Genomic DNA, 22,521 nt, shown 5'->3' with positions numbered 1-22,521 from the left:
AAAATTTTGAAAAATGAAGGTGAAACAGCAATAGAGCAGTTTATCCATGTAAATCAAATCAAACCATGCCATCCCAGACATGAGATCAGGCAGCTTGAGCATGTGGAAACGGATAGAGTCCCTTGAGAAAATAAATGGGTGTGATCAGGAGGCAGTGACAAAGAAGTTAAAAAAAAGTTGATTGTAATGATGGCACATAAACACTGTAATATATGTGAAAATATATAATATAAATAAATAAATAAATAAATAAATAAATGCACATATAACGGAAGCTCGTGGTTGGTGTGCAGAGAGAAAGTGTATTAAATATTGAATGCTGTTTTATATGTGTTTGTTTTCTTTTAACTTGTGTTTAATTTCAGAAAAAAGAAAAAAAAAACGAAGTATTTTTACCAAGCATGTTTTATTTTTGGCAAAAGGATGAAGTTAGTATTGTGCTATGTACTTAATCTGTTTATTTTCTATTTTGATTTAGACAATTAACATTATTTGATCGGAGGTTCCGGGATCAGAGGCCACGGGAGACGATGGAGTCCTGGAGTCCCCTGGATGAAGACCAAAAGATGCCTGCCTCCAGGTGGAGGTGAAGACAAAATAACCGGAATGCCAAAAGAGATGAATACTGTGGATTCAAGATTGCCAAGATGAAAGAGTACTCGAATGAACCGAATAACATCGCTGGTCGGGACATACCAAAAGAGACAAAGCAAAAGTTCCGGCATATGAAGTTCCACGTATTTATTATTTTAATTATTTATTTTAACTTGTTATATTACTTATTTGTTTTAGTTAGTTGTTTTATTTCATTGTTTTTAATTGACTTGGAAAATTTAAACTTAAAGTAATGCCACTTCCACTGAGAAGGCAAATGTGGAACATTTTATGGACTTATGGACTCAGATGAAATATTGATTACAAATTTTCATTGATGCACATGAATATTCATTTTGTTGGATTGATATATTGTAAAAAAAAAAGAACAAGTTGTTTTTAGAGATTGGCTTGGATTATAGCCAAGTTCTAAAAACAAAAGGAGGGTATATGTAAGGATATTTGGCATGTTACAGCACAGAGTACAGCACTACTGCACAAGTAGCATTTTTTTTTTGCAGCACCACCACAAGGGTGCGGTGCATTGCTATATGGGTTAGCAGATTAACAAGGAAAGACAGACTATTCAGTCAAAAACGATTTTAACATATAAGATGCAAATCTATTTTTACAGTTAAAAGCACACTTGTTCATTTAAAAATGCACACTACTTTTCACCTGAAATGCCTATATTGCTAGAGACACATTTGAAAATTAACAGCTAACATATTAACCATTAACCTGACTAATAAAACCTTATTTTAATATAACTCACTAATAAAATGTGTTCTCTACTGCAGAATTAGGCATACTTTGAAAACCAGTTAAATGAGTGTGCAGATTTTTTTTTCCTCTCTTCTCTGCCTGATTATCCGTGTTGTTGTGCACAGTAACTGCAGGAGGAAGGAAGTCAGATTTGCAACAATTGCAAATGTATAAGCGAAGCTATTGTTAAAGAGTAGGAGGATGAGAGATGATGGATTTCATTGGGACACGTCATAAAGAGGGCTGAGAGGAAAGTTTTAGTGGGCAGTAGCAGGGAAAAAGACAGGCAGACATCTTTCTGCACTACTGGGGAGAAGACCTGGCTGTGGGGGTGTCCTGCTGCAGTCGAGACTGGGGAAAGCTGAAAGAATTACCTTTCCACTGGCAGAGGCAGTCCTATCTGAAAAAGCTGAGAATTCCAGGCAATGACCCCGGCTTGAGAAGGCAAGCGTTCCTTTTTGTTGGAGTTAAGCCAAGAGAGCCACATTCACAGAGAGAAGCCTCTGAACAGATAAGGTAATTACCTAACTGGGGGAGCTGTGTGTGTGCACGAAAGTATGCAGTCAGTGTAGAAAAATGAAAGTCCCGTGCGTGTCTTAATCAAGTGCTAATGTTGCAATTTAAGTTCTGTTCTCCGCCACTATAATTGCAGTGTGTCATAGAAAATGTTTTGATTGTTCCATTTTATTGCTGTAAAGAATGAGATCATGTCTAAATGCAACTTTTATAATACAGAAAATATTTGAAAACAGACGGGTGGTTTATTTTCTATTTACCATTACAATGCCAATGATGTGGGGAGATTTTTAAACAGTGCAATGGTCATTTTAAGACAGATGTGTGAATGTCAGAATCAGTATGAATAATTGTGAGTAACTGTAGCATAACTTGTTGGAGGTACATGAGCCAACGGGAAGAGAGACTCTCTGAACATAGCTCCCTACCGTATATAAGGTAGTGGAAATTACCACAAGACTACCACATATAGCTCTCTGTCGTAAATAAGTCAGTGAGTTCGCCCATGGTGGCGCACCAACACTATCACTGGAAATTGTGGTATCTCTAGAATGCAGGTCTGAGGTCTCTCTAGTGATCACACGAAAAATCTAAGCGAAGATAAGGGATTCTGGACATTGGGGCCACAAATAAAACAAGGGAATTATGCTCACCAAAATACCACCAACCACGTATACCAAATATGCAGGTCTGGGTGCTGAAATAATGCATGTCCATTGTATTATCGTTGCACATGGCCAAATCTGAATACAAAGAGTGATTATTGCTAAGTTATTTTTCGGCGGGAATAAAATACCGTCAGGCCCCAAATCTCCACAAAATACCCTACAGGGGTTATTGGAAGGAGGTATGCGAGGCCCTGGATGAGATGGCTGACCAACCAGTGGATTGGTCCCCCCGGATATGCCTGCTGGGTGTGGTCGAAAAACTGAATCCGATATGGCGTAAACTTTTAAACCTGAGTCTGCTCATAGCTAAAAGGGTGATTCTGATGAAATGGAAAAGTACAAACCCCCCACCTAAGGCTGCCTGGGACAAAGGCATGGTATGGACGAATGATATGGAAGAATTATATATAAACTCTGTGCTACCATCATCCAGACCAAAGAATATATGGGAAAGGTATAAAGTATACCTGTTGGATAAGGCTGAACACGAACAATCAGACTCGGAAGGCAATTGATTATGTATAATGTATGCAGCAATAAGTAATATCTGTATGTATCCATATTACCTGTGTGCAAGAAAAAATAAAGTTAAAAAAAAAACATGTTTGACTCCATATCATGCAAAATGCTCATAACTAAACTCAGTGAGTTTGCTTGTCCGCATACTATTCAAACTCTTCTTTACCCACTAAACAGACACACTACAGTGCAAATTTCAGTTGACATTAGAGGGTAAATTATCTAACCCTATCCCTACATTTCGAGGTCTTAAACAAGGATGTACACTGGCGTCTGCACTGTTATTTTTTTTCATTTCCAACATGTGGAAAAACTTTAGTTCAGTTGTTTCAGATCCCCGAAACTAGGTGATCACCCAACAGCATGGTTGTTTTATGCAGATGTCCTGGTTCTTCTATCAAAGACCCCTGCGTAGAAATCTATGTTACTAATAACTTGTTAACAGTTAACATAGAAAAACAAATATCTTGCAGTGTGGTGTGATAAAACAACATCGAAAGAGATCTTTTGGATGGTCTCTGCATGGAACTAGACTGAATATAGTTAATGAATATCGATATCTTGGGATAAACATTAACAACCCTAGCACAGATCATCCCTATTTGGTTGAACATAAACGCAAAATGTTAACAGCTATGTCACAAGTGCAAATTATATGGGAAATGTTCGAGCTCGCCACTATTAACCTTTACAATCAAAAGGAAGTCCTGACAGTCTTGTACGGTGCATAGACCAAAATCTTCAGAATGGAATCATATTGGCTCCGTTGTGAGTGGATGTTCTGGAAGAGGGATCTTTCTTTGCCTCAATCTCAACCATTGTGCATAGTTAAATACAAACTAGGTCTACTGTCACTGTATAGCATGCATGTTTGGAAATTATGTTCCTTATACAGAAAATGTCTCCTACAAAACGGGATCACTCTTGCAGATCCTGTGAGATTATTTCAAGTTCTCTGAACATCGTTTTGTAATAGAATGGAGAAAACAAATTGTGACTATTATGGCTGCAGCTAATATCTTCACAGAATTGTTACTATCTAATCTGACGGGAGCCAAACAAAAATTGTGCAATATGCCTGGATACACACTCAAGAACTATGTTTAGCCTACAAGTCATTTAGAAACACCACGTTTGCCCCCAAAATACTTTGAGTGCCAGAATCATATGTAATCAAATTCCCTTTGCCTGCTTATGGAAACCCATGCATCCGCTTTCACTTCAATTTATGGCAAACTAATGGGATTTTGGCTCAACAAAAATGTATTCCCAAATCTAACAACACATGTAGATTTGGCTGTAGCCCCAGTCAATGTGAAACATTAAACATTAAAACATGTATCGACAGAGTGTCCCATTTTAATCCACAAACGTGTCCAGTATCTGAAACCATATTTTGGAGATTTTAGAATTATGACAAGTGACATTTTATTGAACCACATATTTCAAACCAAATTCACAGCTATCAGAATTTCAACTGTCAAATTTCTTATGACATTGAACTTAGCATAAATAGCTGTGACTTAGCTTAATTAGCAGATTGTAAATTTTTCCTTGCATAAGAGTTTGTATGTTTGGTCAAATCATTGATTTTCTTGCTATCAGCAAATTATAGATTGTTTTAGATGTAAATAATATGTTGAAGAATTCTCAAATTGAATTGATTTTAAATTGAAAGGTTGATAATAAAAACTATTTCAACCATATAAATAAATAAATAAATACATAAATAAATAAATAAATACAGGGCAGTTCAAGTTAACATTTTCTTTCATTACAGTCTACAACATAAAATATTTTCCAGAATATTCTGTTTTGTTTGTTTCACATTAGTTACATGATAAAGTGTAAAGCCATTTAGAGTTTGCATTATTTAATGAAGGCAACACATGGGCACTAATATAATTAGTCCCTGTATATTATGTGCGTTTGTAATTTAACGCATCGATTGAAGTATTACCCATTGTTATGTACCAGGCGGTGGCTCTCTTGCTGTGCATGCTACATAAATGATAATATGACTCATTTAATATCCAGTTATAAAGCATAGCAGTATGCACTATCTGTAAAGCTTGCAAATCAAATTATTGCAGTACAGTAGTGACATCACTGCTCACCTGTAGTAAGAAAATGGCATCACATTAACTTACATAACGTATTACAGTTTTGATGTGAGGTCACAATTGATGATGTCACAGCCAACACACAACAGAATACTAGCTGCCCTTAGGATTAGATTTTCCTATACCTTTCTCCTGAAATATATTTCTGTGACAGATGTTGACCATTAACTCTTAAGAGAATGTTTGCAGTAGTAGGTTTATATTGTGCACTGTTGAGTTTAAAATTGGAGAGCAAATGCAGGTTATCACCTGCATTAAACCTCAAAATAGCCTTTAAATGCATTACATGAAACTTTTTACAGCAGGATTTTGCAACACATTGCAAGCTGCATATATTTTTCCATCGAAGTATATTTTACTTTCGCTATATGCATTGACAACTGTAACATCTCTTAAGCCTTTACCAACTCATAAGGCAACAACAAAGCAAAATTATAGCATTTACATTTGACAGTGCATAAGGTACATACTCAACACCTCTTTCTGTATTTCGAAATTTAACCACAACAGAGGAAGCACTGTGGTGCACTGTGGAAGTCTGGTTATAAAGGTACCATCACATATATTTCCAAAAATATGAACTTACTTACCACTATAAAAAAAACATTAGGACATGTGATATGATATGCTATGATATGGCATTTATAACGTGCCTATACACAAGTGTTTCAAGGCGCGACAAAGCAAGGGGGGGGGGACAAAGGGAGGACAGACACCGATCTTACCAGGTGTCATCCAGATAGCGCAAGTGCATGGGAAGGGGGGGAAAGGAAAAGTGCATGGGAAGGGGGGAAAGGAAAAGTGTGCAGGTGGAGGGGAAAGGGGAAAGTGCAGTACATAGGAAGTGGAATAATAAGACACATAAAACAGCCAGCTAGTGGCCAGTGCAAGGAAGTGCAGAAGTAAGTGCTGGTAGGGGGACTGAAGGGATACAGAAATACAGTCCCCAAGTACATGGGCTGCCAGGGAGGCAGTGCAGGTGGGTAATTGACAGGGCCTTGGCCAGAGATCAGAAGGGTGGCCAGGTAACCAGTGCAATTTCAGTCAGGAATTCAGCAAGGGAGGGGAGGAGAGAAAACAGAAGCAAAGAGGAAGGTTTTGAGGAGTTTCCGGAACCGGAGATGATTCTCCTTGAGTTTCAGGGAGGCAGGAAGGCTGTTCCAGAGAGAGGCCCCTGCCGCAGAGAGTGATCTGCCACCAACTCGTTGCTTGGAGAAGAGACTGACCCTAAGGGAGTTGGAGGCAGATGAGCGAAGAGCTCGAGAGGGAAGATATATAGGAAGAGAGAGTTGAAGGTAGTGCGACCCCAGACCCCAAAAGGCCTTGTGTACAATGCAGAGGGTTTTGAACTTAATCCTCGCAGCCACTGGGAGCCAGTGCAGAGATTTCAGTCCTGGAGAGATATGATCCCTGGGCTTGAGGAAAAAGGACAAGTCTCGCAGTCCTGTTCTGGATATATTGCAGAAGGCAGAGAGTGGAGGCAGGCAGATTTAGATGGAGACTGTAACAGTAGTCCAGCTTGGAGAGGACCAGGGCTCTGGAGACGGTGAGCTTCTGGGGGAAGGAGAGGAAAGGAAGAATACCTCTAAGGAGGTGCAGCTGGTAGTGTGACTTCTTAGAGATGTCAGAGATGCGAGGGGAGAAGGAGAGTGCAGAGTCAAAGATGACCACAAGGTTTTTAGCCTTGCAGGTGGGAGTGGGAGAAGGGCCAAGAGAGGCCTGCCAGAGAGCTGCAACTAAGGAGGGAGTGGGTGTGCCGATGAGTAGAATCTCAGTCTTACTGGCATTAAGGCAGAGGTCATTGGCGACACACCATTCCTGGATGGCAGACAGACAGAGATGAGGGAAGGAGAGGAGGAGGCTGAGGGTAGCCTGAAAATGAGCTCGATATCATCCGCATAGCACTGAAAGTTGGGACAGAGAGCGGCAATGCGGTGGGCAAGGAGTGCCAGGTATTGGTTGAACAACCAGGGAGAGAGGTTAGACCCCTGGGGGACACCATAGGTAGAGAAAAAGATGTTGGAGAGGAAGGACCCAAGTTGGACCTGGGAGGGTCGGTTGCAGAGGAAAGAAGTCAGCCTCGCCAGAGCCTGACCAGGGATACCCAGGTTATCACTTAGACGGTTGAGCAGGATGGCATGTCTGACAGTGTCAAAGGCAGAAGAGAGTTCAAGTAAGATAAGAACGCAAGGGGTGTTAGAGTCAAGGTTGGTGAGAAGGTCTTCACGGATGTTCAGGAGAACAGTTTCTGTGCTTCTGGCAACTCTGAAGCCAAACTGATGCCCATGAAGACAACCAACAGATTCAGTGTGGAGATTGAGCTGGGAGATGACCAGTTTCTCCAGGAGCTTTCCCAGGAAGGGAGTGATGGAGATTGGGCGATAGTTAGCTGGGCAGGAGGGGTCAGCGGAGGGTTTCTTAAAAAGAGGGTGCACAAGGGAGTGCTCCAGGGGGGAAGGGTAGACTCCAGTGGCGAAGGAGTGTTTGCAGGAATCCGCCAGGGCAGGAGCCAGGGAGTCGATGCGATCCTTGATAGTTTTGGAGCAACAGGGGTGAACCTGTTTCGATGAGACTTTCATAGATTGGACTTGTCTAGAAACCTTGTCTGGAGAGAAAAGGGGAAAGGCTGAGAAGGAACGAGGAGGGGTGGCTGCATTAGGGCCAGAGGAAGAGCAGGGAATAGCAGGAGGTGGGAGAGAGGAGGAGAGTGAGGACAGGATGTCCTGAATTTTTTAAATGAAGTGAGAAGCCAGTGCCGTGCAGAGGGCCTGGGAAGGGACAGGAGAGGTAGAGACTGCGGCAGGATTGGCCAGTTCCTTGCAGATTTTAAAGAGTTCAGCCGAGCTATTAGATGCTGCAGAGACGCGGGCTTGGATATGAGCTCTCTTCTTGGTGAGGACGGAGAGCCGGTATTGCCTTTGCAGCAGGCGGCAGGCCAGTTTGTCAGAGGATGAACTTGAAGCACGCCATTTCCTCTCGGCAACTCAACACTTACGTTTTAGAGTGACGAGGTCTGAGTCATAGCAGGAGTTACACTTGTCTTTGGGCTTCAGGCGGATTCTCATGACAGGGGCAAGGGTATTGAGAGTATCAGATATAGAAGAGTGGAGCATGGAGAGGGCTGTGTCAGGGTGAGAGTCAGCCAGTGGGGCGGGGGGGTTGTGAGAAGGTGGCAGCGAAAGCCTGAGCTGACACGCGTATCATGGGTCGGGTGACCGAGAAGGTGGGTGGCAGTGATGGAGGTGGCTTGGCCTGCGGGGTAGGGAGGGTGAGGTGGGAGGATAGGAGAAAGTGATCACTCCAGGAGAGAGGAGTGGAGAGCGGGACAGAGAGGGGAAGGTCTGAAGAGATCAGAACATCGAGAGTGTGCCCTGCAGAATGAGTCAGGCCAGAGGGTAGAATGGTGAGTGAGAGAGAGTCGCAGAGGTCGCAAAAGAGTTCAGAGTGGGAACAGGAGGCATCCAGGTGGATGTTGAAGTCTCCAAGAAGGAGGAGTTGAGTGGTTGAGGTCAGGATGAGGAGGAGAGGTCCGCCCACTCAGAGAGGAAGGAGGAAATCTGACCAGGTGGCTGATAGATAGTAGCTACAGTAAGGGAATGGCTAGGCGAGAGAGAGAGCCTGCAGACGAGGCATTCAAAAGAGGAGTAGGCCTGTGTAGGAATGACAGAGGCAGGAATCCACTCAGGGAAGATAAGGGCTACGCCACCACCACAGCGGTCTGAATCTAGAGAGGTTTTCCAGATAGTAAAAAAAGAACATGCATTGACAAGGGCAATAGTTGTGGCTTTTGTATAGTACAGTGGTTTCTGTTTGCCAGCCACTGGCTTCACACGCTCAGGTACTGTAATAACGTGTTCAGGTATTCTTGTGAGATGTTCAAGTACTCAAATAACATTACAGATAATGCCATCATTGATAAATCAGGACCATCATCTGACAGGATGATAACATTCCTGCATGATATTACAGTCCTATTAAGCCAGCAACTTGCAACACGTTTCATCACTCAGATACATACAACATTTTAAGATGTTGATATCACCTGCCTGTCGTTGACATTATATACCCAGAAGCCTAACCCATTTGCAACATATTATTACCATATTATTACCACAAGCACAGGGAGTACCGCTATGCACTGGGTATTGGCATTGCATGTCAATTTACTGAAGACAGACAGATGTGTTGCGTTTCACCTTCTTTAACAACATCTTATCCTGCCAGATTCTTCCTTTTCCTTCCACGGAACTACAGTTTCGATACCATGGGTGACGGCACAATGCGGTAAATTTTTCTGGACAAGCAAGGTACTCTGAGACTACCACAGTGGTGATTTGCACAATATAAAAGACTCTTAACATAACAGAGTTTCAGTGAATTCAAACAGAGCCTTCTGAGGCATCAATTCTATCAAAGTGGACTTACCTCACTTTCCCAAATCAATTATCATTTACAACACAGAGTAATGTCGTCCCCAGCAAGTCTGCACAAAGCTAAACAGGTGTAATCAACACTATGCAATTCAGTTGAGGGCACTTTATTACATATGGTATTTGAATGCCTAATATTAAGAAGGTTCTGCCCTGAAGGATGGGGAGGGCTATTAAAGATATGCCCATATGCGAGATTACATTTCATTACCACTGACTATTCCCACATTGGTGAAGTTGTTACACAATCCCTGCTATGGGGAGGGGAAATATAATGATTTCATAATGTTTACATTATGAATATATAAAATTCAATAGCACATCAGCTAACCTATTGTCAGCATGTGGTGGGTGTGGGTGATTTTCTCTGAAAGGGGTAAAAATTATGCCACGTGCAGTGATCATTTGGGAATCAGTGAAATTCAGTGGACTTCAGGGAGCTCCTTGACACAGACATTGCTAGAAGGGTGCATTGGTTTCTTTAAGTGTACTATTTGTTATCACACCAAGCAACCTTCCAAGGAATGTTCCTTCTATAAAATGGCGAACTATTAGTAATATCTTGCCTGAAACATCTCCTCATGTATCATCCAGCATACTGCTCCAGCCCTAATGCAGGGACAACAGGAGTGAACACATGTAGGTACCATATTAATTCCACTGGTGCTAGTATGGCTCAAAATGAGTACTTATAACTTGTAGTATTGTTTGGTTACTTCTGTAGATGTTTGCTGACGAATTGCAGAGATTGGAATTAATTACCTGTCTGAAGGTCTTTGAAATGAGCCAATATTTGAGAGTATGCCTGTCTACCCTGACTTTCCTCAGTTAAAACGGCTTCAATTTGTTCTCTCACTCCCTCTCCTACCCATTTTCTGGCAAACTGCACAAATACGTTGTCCATATTGAAATTTGATATAAGTAGAAGTTTGATGAACTTGTGTAAAGTGTAAATTCCATTTGTTGTACTTGAACTTCAAATTTCGATATAAACACATTAAATAATTTTCAACATAACAAAGAAATAGACCCTGCAATAAAATTTCATTTTAAACTTTCTAACACTGCACAAATTAGGAAAATATAAAGATGTGTTTCTGATGTACACATAATCATTCTATGAAATACCAATTAAAATTAATTAATTAGGATGCAGGCTTACTAAAATCATGTTAAATTGTGAAGTGTAAATTCTGTCAAAGCATTGAAGGATTAGATAAGTGTCATACAAGAAGAAGGATGCAGACTAGAAGACATGCTTTTACAGCCGGAGTTGTATTTAAATGAAAGAAAACACTTTACTGCCCTATTGCGAATAAGGAAGCCCTGTACCTAACATATTACACTAAGGGTGCTGTTCAATATTATTCAAAATAAGAAAGCGTGAACTTTGTCAAAATCCTAACTTCTAAACTGACCCTACCACTTAAGAAATCTACTTAAAAGGGAAAGCGGGCAATGTAGGTTGCCCTCAATGTTCTTCACTCTGCCGTCCCCCCAGTGTTAGAGGAATCTCTCCTAGTTTCAGAATCACAATTATTTAATAGGAGGCAGGTCTCCTGCCTTTTTATTCAATGTATTTCCATCTTGTCAAAGTTCCAAATAAAGAAAAAGTTATTCCTCGCATATATAGCATAAACTCTCATATCCCCCCCAAAAGGTCAATTCACTCACTGGTCGTAGATAAACGGCTATTTCTTCAATCCTCCTTCACCAACTATGTGTGTCTACCCCCATGAGATACCAGTCTTGCTTAACTTCGATTTCCCCTCCATAGGGCCCTCCTGGCTCCCTTAATTCTCTTGGTCCCAGTTTCTGACTTGATTCATGTGGTATGTGTAATCCCTCCTAATATATCTTTCTCTTGGTTTTGGCATTTGGCTTTGAGACGTTTAGCATATCCCAAGACTTGGTTTTATAGGGTCTTGTAGTTACTCAAAGTATTTATGTCTGTCTCTCTAGATTATAGGGATCTAGATTCTTCATTGCTTCTCCCATTCGCACAGTCTGGTGTCTGTGCCCACCCACTCTACTGCAAGCAACTTAAGTACCTTCTCTGTAGCAGATTCTGCTTCAGCGAGATAGCTTTGACTAAGTGACACTGACATTCTCCCCAGCTCCTGGGCATCCTCTCCTGAAGCCAAGAAGGAGTTTTCTTCGCTCACCACTATGTTACTCTCTCGTTGGCTCTGCTTAGTGCGAGCAGGATACTTGTTCCTGTCTCGCTCGACAAATTTGGTGTGGTTTCCTGGTCTCCATGGCCACCACATTCTCTGTGTGGTCACCCCTTCCCTCTGGGCAATCTCTGCTCGGCCACACTGACTCCATATTGCCCTGTGCCTCATCAACCACGTTTCTCAATCTCTCAGGTTTATTTCCCAGTTTCTCTCTGAGGTTCCATCCAGACCACTTTCCAGGTCCTCCTCCGTGCCACAGCCGGCTCCGCCTCCCAATGACGTTGGTGGCTCGCCTCTGTGTATCACGGTGGCTCGCCTCTGTGTATCACTTCTCCTCCTCCAATCAAGGGGGAAAGTCCTTTTATCTGTGTTAACAGATACCAAAGGGGTGTGTCAAGACCTTTTAAAGGCCAGCATTACCATGAGGCAATTGCTCCAATGCACTTTCTACAGTATTTGAAGTTCCACAGCTGAGAATCATATCCACTTCTGGTATTCCCTTATATGCAGACAATGTCACAGTTATAGGGCGTTCCTTACCTGAATGGTAGTCCCTCTTTCTGGTGGGGAGTCACTCAGAGTGAGGTCTCACTTTCCCAAACCCATAGGGAGGGTTTTGTTTAGCTGGCTCACATCCCTAGATCAAAGGGGGTAAGCTACCCCCAGGGAAGAAGGGGGGAAAAACTCCAAATTCATCACATAAGGTACTAGTCAGGGACCCCACCCCAACCTTACCATTTCCATCCTCCCCGGCCCTATCATCATGTGCACGGCATTAGGTCCAAATATATGGTTGTGTTCACCATCCACTCCTTTTTTAGTTAATTCCAACAACTTCAGGTGATGTATATGGCAAAATTGCCTTTAGAAAATGTAAGGTGCAGGGGAGATAACAGTCAACCCTGGCATATGGGTTGTGAGATAAATGCAATACGAATAAGTTCCTAATGGAGGAACTCCCATCCCCTGCACACTTTCACAAGCTCAAGAAATGAGCCAAACAGTTTAGGTTAATTTATATTCACACTGTGTGTGTATTGTGTTTATAACAAAAACATTTTTTCAATCATTTTGATTCAAACAGGTAAGTAATAAATGATTCTCAAATGATGAACATCGAGACACTATCCCTTAAAATCTTCATATGTGTTTTTTTTTTTCAATTTTGTGCAAGTGGCCCAACGCGTTTCGAGAAAAACATCTCTTCTTCAGAGGCATATTCAATATTTCAATCACATCTACAAAAAAGATTTCAGGAAAGCAAATAATTACTTGTATTGCAAAGTATTTTCAATATTTCACATGATTCATCTTGTAAAAACAACTGCATGACCTTAATTCAGGTGTTATGAACTTTTGTACTAATATTCATCTCTTTAATTGGAAATTATCAATTGATATCAGAGTAGCTCATAATTGACCTCATGGAATATTAATACATCGAAATGCTGATAAATATATTGCCTCTATCAATTTTAAAGCCGTCTGGCGCACCTATCTGGACGGTTGAACCAAGCACTCTTATGAAGTGGGGCAAATGAAATGTATCCCACTGATGGCAGCACGGGCTACCAAGCATCTTTTACAAAACAGGTTGTCTAAGTAATGTCAATCGATTATAAATACATTCTCATTATCCACTATGATTATGGGCAGGGTTCCCTGTCTGGAGCACATCAGACAAGCCTACTTACTATCACACTCCTAGACATATGTTGCATATATGTAATACGCTGTCCAGTGCTAATCTATACGCTGATTTATATAAGCATCAAGTGTTGTCTTTTTTTTATATAACCACATTCAACAAGCTTAGCCTAACAAATGGTAAGTATGACAAAAAATAAATTAGATGTTGAAGTTCTTACCCTTCAAGTTTTAGCTGTGTAAGGCCAAATGTTGGCTGGTGACTATTCAAAGAAGGCTGTGGGGTAGTTCCAAAGGGTAAAGAACCCTTGTGGCTGTTCAGGTACAGTGTTCTGTGAGAGATAGGGAATGGAAAAGGGTTTGTTATATAGGGGTCCTGTAACCTCTATCAAAGGAGGTGCAAGTAAAGATAGATGGCCTGTTGGTGAGGATAGTACCTAAATCCAGATGGAAATGCTGCTTACCTCAGTAACTGCTGTGAAAGCAGGAGAAGTTCTTCTTGTTGCCGTTCCTGTGCTATTTTGCGAGAATAAAATGGCCATCTTAAATAGTGGCGCGTCATCACGCAATCGCGTGACCTGATCACGTGGACGCGTGATGTCACCACGTGACGCGACTCCACCAAAGTAAACAAAACTCTGTTTATGCGGACATATTGTATTTATACATGTTTCACCATTAGTTTTGTATTTGTATTGAACCATAAAGATTAGAATAGTATATGGGGGGTGACATTACCCTGTGATGACATGCCCTGATGTCACTAGAATGAATGTCGTCTACATGGGTATGATCAACGTGATGGAATTAATATGTGATTGTACTGTAGCACCAAGTTAGGTAAAATGACATAATGGGGCTTGCAAGATTAGTGGATTACAGTGTTAGCCACTCTTAAGAAATCTTGCTGAAATGTTTCTATATTGGGGGGCGTGAGTGACGTACGGTTTTGGTTGCTGGAAAAAAGATACCAGTATGTAAAATATAAAGTAAAATTTAAACATACTGATAAAGGACCATATGTTTCAAAAAGCTCCATATATATTTTATTTAGAATAACCATATTTTAAGCACTCGGCTGACATCATTTTTGATACTAGGAAGATAGGTGTTGTCAGATATTAATGGTCCATAGAGTGAGATAGTCTTGTAAGATATTCATTATCCAGGAACTGTAATGATGTTAAAGCATTATTCATTTAGTATGAGAATAGTAATGTGTAATACACCAAACCGTGTATACTCATACTTCCCTTATCAAGACCTATGATTCTGAATAGTTCAAAATTCTCTCTCCCTGAGGAGACTTGCATTCCATATAAGTCATAGACCTGTATCCATATTAGGACATACTATTCATGTTAAGTTTTTTCTACACACCAATGTCTAACTGACCAGTTTCTTTTGTGTTCTCTCCCCACAGGGGCTTACAGTCTCCATATTTAGACATCTTATTCATGTTGAGTTGTTTTCTAGACACCAATGTCTAACTGACCAGTCTCATTTGTATTCTATCCCAATAGGGGCTTACAATCTAGCTAACGAACATGTTAGACTCCAAGAATAACATTAAATACAATCATGTAGTTTGGTCTCTATCTAAGCATACATTCTGGATATGTCTCTATGAGTGGTTAGCGGTATGGTAGGAGAGTAACAATTTGTGAACCTAATCTTAAGATTAGTGTAGTAAAATACAGGTGTTTAGAAAATGGATACCCCATGAGGTTTCTATAGGTATGGTCCCAAGTAGAAAGCTTCATTTAGACCCATTGCATCTAATTTGTGAATCCAATACAATTCTCTTTGAGCCACCCTTTTGGCCAAGTCTCCTCCTATAGGGGCTGCTCGGATTACTTCAAGTGCTACCACTCGCCATTGGGATATGTTGTGTCCATTTTCTTTGAAGTGTTTGGCGATTGGTGATTTTACATTTCCTGTTCTTATATTGGACTTATGTTCAGTCCATCTTTCTCATATTTCTGTAATCTTGTAAACTAATCTTGCAAGCCCCATTTTGTCAGGTTACCTAACTTGGTGTTACAGTACAATCACATATTAATTCCATCACGTTGATCATACCCATATAGATGACATTCATTCTAGTGACATCAGGGCATGTCATCACAGGGTAATGTCACCCCCGTATACTATTCTAAACCTTATGGTTCAATACAAATACAAAATTAATGTTGAAACATGTATAAATACAATATGTCTGCATACACAGATTTTTTTTTACTTTGGTGGCGTCGCGTCACGTGTCCACGTGATGATGTCACGCGATGCCGTGATGACGCGCCGCTATTTAAGACGCCCATTTTATTCTCGCAAAATAGCACAGGAACGGCAACGAGAAGACATTCTACCTAGCTGGACTTAGGTACTATCCTCACCAACAGGGCCATCTATCTTTACTTGCACCTCCTTTGATAGAGGTTACAGGACCCCTATATAACAAACACTTTTCCATTCCCTATCTCTCACAGAGCACTGTACCTGAACAACCACAAGGGTTTTTTACCCTTTGGAACTAGCCCCACAGCCTTCTTTGAATAGTCACCAGCCGACATTTGGCCTTACACAGCTAAAACTTGAAGGGTAAGAACTTCAACATCTAATTTTTTTTTTTACATACTTACCATTTTTTAGGCTAAGCTTGTTGAATGTGGTTATATAAAAAAAGACAACACTTGATGCTTATATAAATCAGCGCATAGATTAGTACTGGACAGTGTATTACATATATGCAAAGTATGTCTAGGAGTGTGATAGTAAGTAGGTTTGTCTGATGTGCTCCAGATAGGGAACCCTGCACATAATCATGGCGGATAAGCGATTGACATTACTTAGACAACCTGTCTTGTAAAAGATGCTTGGTAGCCCGTACTGCCATCAGTGGGATACATTTCATTTGCCCCACTTCATAAAAGTACTTGGCTCAACCGTCCATATAGCAGCGCCAGACGGCTTAAATACATTGCCTCTATCAATTTTAATCAGCATTTCGATTTATTAATATTCCATGAGGTCAATTATGAGCTACTCTGATATCAATTGATAATTTCCTATTAATGAGATGAACATTAGTACAAAAGTTTATAACACCTGAATTAAGGTCATGCAGTTGTTTTTACAAGATTAATCATGTAGAATAATGAAAATACTTTGCAATACAAGTAATTATTTGCTTTTCTGAAATCCTTTTTGTAGATGTGATTGAAATATTGAATATGCCCCTGAAGAAGAGATGTTTTTCTCGAAACACGTTGGGCCACTTGCACAAAATTGAAAACTAAATCATTTGAGAATAATTTATTACTTACCTGTTTGAATCAAAATGATTGAAAACATGTTTTTGTTATAAACACAATACACACACATTGTGAATATAAATTAACCTAAACTGTTTGGCTCATTTCTTGAGCTTGTGAAAGTGTACAGGGGACGGGAGTTCCTTCATTAGGAACTTATTTGTATTGCAATTAGGTCCAAATGTGCCATTTTGCCTTTTAATAGGATCTAATTTAATGCAACAGGCCAAAAGGTGTACCATGTTTTATGTGCTGAATCCGAAATTCAGGCCTCTCAGTCAGTTTCATGGAACAATCTGTTATATTCCATTACTTGATTTCTGTATACTGCAAAGACCAAGCAAAATACAGTTTCATAAATGTAATCTGAAACACAGCACCTCCCTCCTTTGCATAGAGAAATGGGAGATCTCAGTCTCGCCAAAATACCTCCATCTAAAAATGTGTTGCTACCTCAAATCTTTATAACATTGCTTGTGCCTATATAAAATGTGTATTTAGATGTGCTTAAAATGAATAGTTAGCACACAGTTGGGAGACTACTCTTCAGCGCAACATGGTATGGTTCAGGGGATGGCCATCTGACCTCATTGCCAATGGTATCGCATCACTTCTGGCTGGTCACAGCAGCCATCAACACTACGGAGGAAGACTTTTTCTAATAGAGACAGTATCTCTGGACAGTCACCAGCATAGTGTTGATGAGCTAAAGTAGGCTTCCTTGTTGATCTCAAATTCACTTCTTTAATCCTTTTTGGTTAGTCCCAAATGCAGTTTCCTGTAGTTCTTCATGCTTCTGTTCTTAATTTCGGATTTTGGTTCCTGCTCAACCCATTACCCAGCTGCCATCTTCACCACATTTCACAGTGGTAAAACCCCCTTACATTTGGACACATTTACTTCCGGATATGTGCACGGAATCCATTGGTAAAAATGGATGCCAATAGCAAGAGATGCTCTTGATAAAGGGAGCCCTCCTTGACTGTTTCCACTGGCTCCATTAACACTGAAAGAGTCTTTCTGTATTGTTAATGTTCAAAATCCCATAATCCACTTTACACTCAAAAGGTCCTTGCATCAGTTACTAATCTGAAAGAACATCTGATAAATCTAGCTCCCATAAATTAAAATGTAACTCTGTTTGTATAACCTTTAAGAACATGGATTGCTACAATGTTTGTATCTCAAAATACAAAATATAAAATTAAGTCCTTAAAAACGCAAGGAGTATTCTTTTTGACTCGACTATTCTGGTTGCTGTATCTCTAATACACTTTCATCCTGGGTTGTTTCTTAAAAACATAAACCAAATATAAATTGCTGCCACCATGTCCTGTTTTTTCTCAAATGCTGTACCTTACAATTTCTCATGCTTCACTTTCCTTGGACAAAGGATTGTTCCGTGTCTACTGCTAAGGTAAGTTTAACTTTATGACCCTCAAATGATCACACACACATTCTTAGGAATGATGAACTACTGACTACTACTTATGCAAATATTGTCCAAATGTATTCTCCTTAGTTTTCTGGGCCATTAGAATAAATTGTCATGGTATACCTTGCAAGTGCTTAAAAACTTGAATTTCTTTTGTAACTTTTTCACTGAAGAATTTAGCACATGGGTCTTTTTAGGATGACTACGAACTTGGATTTTTGGGATTTTGAAAGGATCCCCTTGCGAGGTTGCAGAGCGCACATGGAGTTCCCCCTAAACTCTAGCATAATCGTGAATAGTTACTCAAATGACTAAGGGCATCCTGATAGCCTAATGACTAAGGGCATCCTGATAGCCTATCACTTCTTTGGACACAATGAAGTGCAATGTACATCTGAAACTTGCATAGCAGTATGAAAGGTAAACCGGCTTCCACCATGGGGGCAGCCTACAAATTAGAATCTCAGCAGAGCTGACTTCAGCCTTCATCCTGCCAACATCAATACATGTAGTATCACTAAATTGGTTTATATTAAGAGGTCATGGAGTTTAGGGGGATTCCAGCATGAATCACTATTTAGCATTGGTAAACGTGTATTGCAGGTGTTACCAATAGAAGAAATGATCCATGTTCATTGTACAAACCCAGAAGTCGTACCTGATGCAGCCAAATTGGATGACATTACCGAAAATAATGGATTCTGCACATAGCCTGACTGCACGCGAAACAATCCCTCACAACTCCCTATTGGTGTTGCTGCTTCTGTAGACAATATGTCATGTCATGCAATAGTACGTTTTAAATCTTCATAACATTTACAATTATGCATCCATCTACAGACACGTATCCATGATGTGTTAAGCTACGTAGAGAAGAAGGAATATAAACACTCTTAACACCTCTATGGAACGCAAACATGGCTTTCAGGACAAAATGTTTCATTTTGCAGACCCAATGGCTTTCATGTACTCTGAAATAATTAAGCAAGGACACGGATATGCCCACCTGGCAGTAGTCATCACGTGCATATACAGGGCTCCTTGTTTGTTTAATAAGATCCTGCAGCTGCATTTGAATGAGGCTGAAGGCTTTGTCGCGTTCAGATTTATTAACAAAGGACAGCGAGCGGTATGTTCTCCAAAAGGCTTGTTCTGGAGAATGTATGCAGACAACCCTCAGGGAGGAGAAAAAGAGCGATCAGCTGTGAGTACTGCATAGATCACGCGCCAGCTGTAGGCATTGCGCGAGACACGGCTAAGAGCCGAGCAAGAATCCCATGAAATCTGATCCTCGCCCCGAAGCTTAGCGGCCAGAGCCGGCTCATTAATGCGCAGTGGCATCAGGTCACTCGTCCTAGGAACAGAGGACTCGAGCCAGCGCTAGAGGAGCGGTCGCTGTGCAGTCAGAGCGCATTCTGCGGCAAACAGCAGCAACATCACGCGTCTCTCGGATTCCAGCAGCGCAATCTAACATTTCCAAGCAGAGTAACGTTTAGCACAGGAAAAACGAGCTATTACTTGAACCAGAAAACGCTACTGTTCCAACATTAATAAAACGAAACATGCTGAAAAGGGGAGGCGAGTTTTAAGCAGGAATTAAAATAAATCCATTGCATTTAATATTATTAATCTCATGATTGTAATTAACATTTGTCTGCATCGAGAGAAGGCAGTTACTGAATCGAAAAATGCAGACTATGGCCAAACAGTAGAGGAAACTATCCCGATGTAAAACAGGCACCAGATCAGTTCAATGGCATGCATTGCTTAGGCCAATGACAACCTTTCCTTTCCATCACTCATTCTCTCTGCCTCCTTTTCACACCCTACTCCCATGTTCTTCTCTCTGGTCTATCATTATTTCTCTACATGAACACGTTTGCCCGAGTCCAAATGAAAAGAAGGAAAGTGGTGTGGGAAGAGACTCTGTCATGCTTTGGAGAATCTTGCCACAGGGACGGGGGATAATTGATATGATGTTATTTTTAATGCGCTTAATACCCAGAGGTTTCTAAGCGCGGACCCGGGGATCAAACCTGTGTTGCTCCATGCTGTCTTCCAAGGCGAGCACGTTGCCCCCGAGCTATCCTCCCAAAACGGGATGCAACGGGCATGGAGCACAGCAGCATTAGCCTCAAAGAGGAAACAAAACATGGCATTGCTTGAGTGTTTAATCTCGTGTGATAAGAGCACTTTAATGCTGCATACACCTGAGAGATATTTTGGGAGAATAAATTAAGAGCTTATTTTGCTCAGAGTCCTGCTACACTGGGCCTGCAGATATGTCTTTGATATTTTAGGAGACGTTTTCAGAGCATTGAAAAGGCAGAGTAACAGTTTATCAGCGGCTACGCAGTTGTAGCAGGATCAGATTGTTAGGAGTGGCCACTTTTCAAATTTTTTATTTTAAAGAAACTGGTGCCCGTTGGTTAGTTGAACCCTGAATTAAACATAGACTCACCCATGTATCCTGGATTATGGCAATTTTCATTGATAGCTCATTGAATTACACGCTTGCTGTCAAGATCCATTTTCAATCAGCAAATCCGATGGTAAAAGCCTTTTATATCAGGGTTACAATCGCCCAATTCGAGAGTATTTAACGATTTTTTACGCGGCTACAACATCGCGAAAACTGTAGGGAGCATTGCATGGCACGCTGAGAAGGAAAGACAGTTGTCGCTCAGACAAACACATAATGAAATAATGTACAGGTATTTGGGGGGAAAAAAATACCAGCTGTAGTTTATATTGAATCTAAGATAATGATGACAACGAATTGACCAGGCTCAGTAAAGGCTGGGTATATAAAGCGTGATTTAACAAATGAGTTGGGTCCCCATAATAATTCTGTAAAATCAGTTCTTCAAAAATTTGAAAAGAGCACCTCTGCGAAGGGTGATAGGAAAAAGGGAATAGAAGGTTGTTAAGGGGGAAAAACGCTCCATCTTGGGCTGAATAACAGAAGTCTCAACTATAGGTATGAGGAAAAAGGTTATCTGCTCAAGAAAGGAAAGTGTCTTAGGCCCCATAGTTTTCACCACAAGAAGAAAGAAGTACTCTTGCAAAAGCCTTAGCAATGCCTTTGCCACCCTCACCGGGGCAAAAGGAAAATAACTATTGCGAAAAAGAACTCGCCGACTGGATACTCCCACATAGCATCGATAGTAGTACAGATAGTGAAATGGTGAAACTGGTAGAAAAACTGGATGGAGGAAAAGGGGGTATGGCAGAAGTCGAATCGGGCCAATCACAACTCTTGTTTGAAGATGAAGGGGAAGGGGAGGCTATATCTGAAATGGGGAAAGAACAGCAAGGCTACTAAATGAAGATGAACAAGACTGCTCGATGACTGAAACTCCACTTATATTCTCAAAAGGTGTAATAACACAACAAGCAATGAGGGGGGAAGTGACAGAGGAAGGGCAAGAAGAGTTGGACGATAGGGGGGGCAAAACAAAGAAAAAGGAACCATTGCAAGCATGGAAAGAGAGTTTATTCTACACACTTTATTTGAAATTAAAGAATGGATACAAAAGGAAATGACCCAACGAAGAGCTTGTCTAACAACAATCTCAGACAGGATAATGAAGCAGGAAACTGTAAGGAAAAATGTTGAGGAACCTGTATTGGGTGAAAAGAAGGATAACGGGCGAAGTGGAGATCAAGGTCAACCTAGAAATGAACAAGAAAGGGGGAAAGAAAAAAAACTGGAAAAAGAGAGGAAAATCAGAAAGCGGTAATAGGGTTGGGAGAACAGGATAAGGAGGATATAGGGGAGGTGGTACCTAGGATTGATAACCAAGGAGAAGAAACAAAGACAAATGGTGAAGAAGAAGAGTTGCAGGTAGTAATGTCTAAAAATGCTAGAAAAAGGGAGGAAAAAAACAAAGGGTTCTCAAAGCCGCAGAATTGAAGATAGGCAAGTTATCATCTGGAAAATTTATGAGGAATATAGGTAACGGGCTAACTGCAGAACAGGCAATAATAGAAAATGTGGAGCAGGGAGACCAAAGACACAGGTACAAGGAATTAGGCTCTGGAAAAAGTGAGCAACAGGAGTACAGGAACTCAGAGATAAGCTTAAACAACGCTTTAAAAAAGAAAAAAAACAGAAAAGAAAATAGAGATGATAAAAGAAGGAAGACCATTGTATGATATATTCAAACAAACGGCACAAATCCCACAGAAACAACAAAATCCACAAATAACTCCACGAAGTATAAGTGGGGAAAGCATTTGGGAACTTAGCGAGGAGGAAGAAAAAGTAGAGGAATACAATTACCCCAAAGGTCGAGTTAAAAAAATAATCGAAGAATTGGGAAAGCAAGAA

This window comes from Ambystoma mexicanum, chromosome 12 (genome assembly GCF_040938575.1).
Source record: "Ambystoma mexicanum isolate Mex_15411 chromosome 12, UKY_AmexF1_1, whole genome shotgun sequence".
NCBI lineage: Eukaryota > Metazoa > Chordata > Amphibia > Caudata > Ambystomatidae > Ambystoma > Ambystoma mexicanum.
The sequence above is the reverse complement of the archived record's forward strand: the minus strand, read 5'-3'. Positions refer to the sequence as shown.